The sequence below is a fragment of the Neltuma alba genome, unplaced genomic scaffold (assembly GCF_004799145.2).
Source record: "Neltuma alba isolate B1F8T4 unplaced genomic scaffold, ASM479914v2 tig00006895_pilon, whole genome shotgun sequence".
In the NCBI taxonomy this organism is placed as follows: Eukaryota; Viridiplantae; Streptophyta; class Magnoliopsida; order Fabales; family Fabaceae; genus Neltuma; species Neltuma alba.
In genome coordinates this window covers 1-4,315 of record NW_021634612.1, presented here as the reverse complement: position 1 = coordinate 4,315, position 4,315 = coordinate 1, and the positions used below count along the sequence as shown (strand labels likewise).

General features: G+C 34.4%; 1 long non-coding RNA gene across 2 annotated transcripts; it reads right to left on the bottom strand.

Moving 5' to 3' along the window:
* Positions 1 to 1,306: 1,306 nt before the first annotated feature.
* LOC114751390 (uncharacterized) lies at positions 1,307 to 4,306 on the bottom strand. 2 transcript variants are annotated; one of them, XR_003740739.1, is made up of 4 exons: positions 4,254 to 4,306; positions 3,875 to 3,934; positions 3,586 to 3,732; positions 1,307 to 1,353 (listed from the first exon to the last, which is right to left on the bottom strand). It is a non-coding gene; the product is annotated as an uncharacterized LOC114751390 (long non-coding RNA). The 2 variants fall into 2 exon arrangements; XR_003740740.1 differs by having other exon boundaries at positions 1,307 to 1,348.
* Positions 4,307 to 4,315: the final 9 nt, after the last annotated feature.

The following is a 4,315-nucleotide window of genomic DNA, read 5'->3' as shown; positions in this document are numbered from 1 at the left end:
CACATGTACACTTTTCCCCGCACACACTCTTATCTTAGCTATCCAAAAATCAAACTGAAACTTGACCCATAGATGAGATAAATACAATTAATCTCTGGTATTCTTTTGGGTCAATCATCGGTTTTCCATGTGGGAATGCCGTTGGATCAGCTTTTGATTAAACTCAAACCGTTGGCAGCTTTTAATTCCTTTTTGAAAAACCTAATGGGATTTGGAAAATCATTATAAAAAAAAACTAATTTTCACGTGACACCAATTAGTTTAGGGAAGAATAAATTATAGGAATCTTTCTTGGGCTTTTTTGAACTCATTCACGTTTTCAAAGCACACACTGTTCTGTTTCAAGTTATTAAGAGAGAACCCGCATTCCATGATGTTGGTCAGCTTCACCCTACGACCCAAAAGAAGCAACTTACATTGAGGAGGCCCAGGGGAAGTTAGGACCCAAACCCCGTACAATTTTACAAAATATACATAGCTTTGCTTTTGCTGGAGTATTTCATTGATAATACAATTTTTTTGGTTCATAACTAAAACACCCATTATACCTTCACAGAGAATGCGAACACATACTAGTCTGAATATGCACAAAAAATTATTTCATTACATTTACATATGTACAGATGATACTATCTGCAAAAGTTGCAGGGATTAAACTCGCTACTTCCAAATCATAAAAGCAATCTTGTGCTGGTAGAAAGGCACCATCATGGTTACAAAAAATTATAGCGTGAGTACCTCTAACCATCAATACTATGCTGAAACTTATCAAAATCATATCCAATCTTAATGACATTATACACGGAAAAAAAAAGGATATTGTTTTTAAGCCTCTGAACTGAACTAATCCTAAATGGCCATCTAAAGCTGAAAATATTCCTTACTTCAAAATAACATTTTAATCCAATAGATATACAAAGAACTTGGAGAAGAGTTAGTTTGCATGATGCAAAGCCATACAGTCATCAATTTCAGACTTGTTACTGTTAGATACAGGGCATGGGAGGAGCAATCAAAATACACGCTTCGCGGTGTTAGTCCTAGTTCAATCATCCTAAGCAACTAGCCCTAAATAAATAAATTAAAAAAAAAAACTATTTACGGAAGAGTAAACTAGAAAATTAAAAAATCACGATGGGGAAAAAGTACAACGCATCATTCACTTTGAGATGTCCAGTGCGCCACAAAACTGGGAAAACAGAAAGGACCCGAGTTTGGGAAATTACTGGCACTAATATATAAGATCGTTGTTATTATACAACAAGGTTCATTCTCAGCAAATTTTACCTCAGTATCCTTTTCTTCGACCAATTCACCCTCATGATAATATTTACTGACAGTTCACTAGCTACTCTGCATAAAATTGGAAGACATCACACATATATTTATCAATGAGAAACTATCTGGTGATGCTATAAAACAAATACAAGAATCTAGCACCCCCCAGACTGAACATAAAAACAGATTTTTACAAGGCGTCATAAAGGAAACAAGCTTTTTTTTTTTTTAATAAGGATCAAAACGATATTGAAATACTATGTAAGCATTACATATTAGACACAAGAGAAGAACAGTGACCAAGTAGATAAACAAATTCTAGAGGAAAAACTTTAAGAAAGCCTAATCTAGCGTCTACAAAAGTCGTTAACAAGTACTGGAGGAAGCAAGCATTATTTGGCAGCACAATGCATAAAAGTTCTTTGAATTTTTTTTTAAAATTATTTTATTCAAATATCTTAAAATAGGTCTTGTAGTAATTGGAACATAAAAATTCCGATGCATAAGACTCTCGAGGGTTTTCACATCAGAAAATGGTTTTTCCTAACGGATTTCAATATGCGGCCTATGATGAGAATCTCTTAAACATGCAGGAAACACCATGATAATAAACAAGTCCTGCCAGTCCTTGTAATTTAAATATTCAGAAGCATTTTGTTGCAATTTAATGTTGCAGCAAGAAAATAAAGCAAGCAGACATTGGGGTTGAAGAAAGACACACCACCCATGCAGCCATGCTTCAACCCTGGTAATCAAGAGATGTTATATATCTCATTACGCGCAACAAAAATTGAATCTCTCCCCCATAGGCGAAGGAAAGGAGCCCTAGGACAACAATAATCCAAGAATCACCTATATTTAAGAACAAATTTAATTAATACAACTCTTAGGAGTGTTCATCCAAGTTAAATCCAAGGATCCGATATTTGGAAAAGCTTCATATGAGAACCAATCAGTATATGTCTGGTTTCATGTTGGAAAACACTAAAACCATGGTTTTGGTGGTTCCCAAAGTGAAATCAAATTGCTCTTAATATTAGTGTTAGCTCCCATGAATCTCAACTTTCAAAAGAGAGATGTTCACTACAAAAGGACCAAAATTATGAATCAACCTCCTAAAAGTTTACCTTCTCTCTTTTGGTATCTGAAGGCTAAAAAGAGGTCTTATAATCATCAAGAAATGTAATGTTTCAGATGACCTACAGTCCAAAGTTTCGGAGCTCACTAATTCTACAAGGAATCACATGTTTAAAACATCATGGTAATATCTATAATAATAAATTTTACAAATTCATAATACCATATTCCTCCGATGAGGTTATTTCACCAAAAGGTTTTAAAAAAAAAAAAAAGGCCTTCTAACGAGATTCAGGCTGCATCATACTACTTTTTTTCTTTCTCACCAAATCATTTCTCCTCCATCAAACAAGTAAAATGAAATCTCATCATTTGTTACAGCATCTGAAAACAAATGCTCTTTTACCAACTGTTATTTCTAAGAGCGAAATTTCTCATCCAACAGCAGTCATCAGGATTGTTCATAAGATTGGCAGGATACTGCTGCAACTTCCCAGGATCCCATTATCAAATTGGGCAACTACTAGTGTTGCACAAGCATGGCTCAGATTTTGTAGTTAGAGGTATTGTTCTTTATGGAATGGTTTGCTTTTAATAGTCTAAAGCATCTAATATCATATTGACTGTGAAAATTGACCAATTAAGGATGAGCACTTTGAAAAAATATATTTAGTTTAGGTAAATGAAGTGGCTCAATATTTTACTATTGACTGAAGCCAACTAGCAGATGCAATTGCAAGGGGCTGGTACTCAGAGAAGATTACACATAGCATCAACCAAGACTACCCACAAAGCACTAATGTTCCCCAAAAGGGATAGCACTCGAGACAAGAGAAGCAAGACCAAAAAATTGTGACAAGAAAAATGATTTTTAACCAAAGAGAAAAATGCTTACAGCACACTCGGGCAGTGATGTTTGACTTTCTGCAGGCCATTTAACCCAATATGACAGCCTATTATTAGTTTTAGCCAAAAGAGCTAAGTGCGAAAAGCCTAGTGAAACCCTCGAAGCAACATTAATATTCCCTTGTCCCACATTCTTCTCAAAGAATCAGGTACCAGTCAGTAAGAATTTTTCCAACAATTAACATGGTTACCAGAGGCAAGACTAAGGTAGAATTAAATATGTACCACATAACATTTAATAAAGTAAAAGGCCACTCTAAAGAAAGATTAAACAATGCGGACAGCAGAGAAATGGAATAAAATCTTGCAATTATAATGAAGTACCTTAAGTTTCACAATGTCAACTGAGAGACCCCTCCAAACTTTAACAACTGACAACAACTATTTGAGGAAAAAAGTGAACTACAGTATGTATCCATTTTATCCTGCTACCTTTATTGCCCCCAACTCATCAATTTTTGAGCTCTTATGCTGCAGTAAAATTATTTTGCAGAAGAAAGGTTCATTAAATAATGGACAAGGTCAGCTACAAGAAAACGGAAAGCAGAAATATAAACGGAATAAAAAGATATAAATAAACAATGACAACCATTCGACACAAAGCTTTCATTACCTTGCTTTTTTTGTGTTTGTTTGCATCGTTAAGATCTTCATCTCCATCATGCTTCCTTTTCTGTAAGCATACAGAATAGAAAGATTTATGCAAGGAACTAAATTTCTGCAACATTTGATAATAGTAAGCGAAGCAAAGCCTTTTGTATAGCACTGGTATAGAATAGAATAAATCTCCTTAATTTGAGCCCAAATCACACTTTGAGGGTTAACATCGTCATCAGCTGAAACTTAAAATTTAGATTTAAAAAAAATAAAATAAAAGATATCTAATAAAGCTAATTGAAAGAATAAATTTGCAACATAATGGCATGGGAACTCAAGACTTAGTAATGTTTATCCACAATTTAAACAATGTACAAGCAGAACAAATCCTTCACCTTTTCATGGTGTTTCTTTGCATGATCAGCACTGGAATCATGATACACACTTTCTCTTTCTT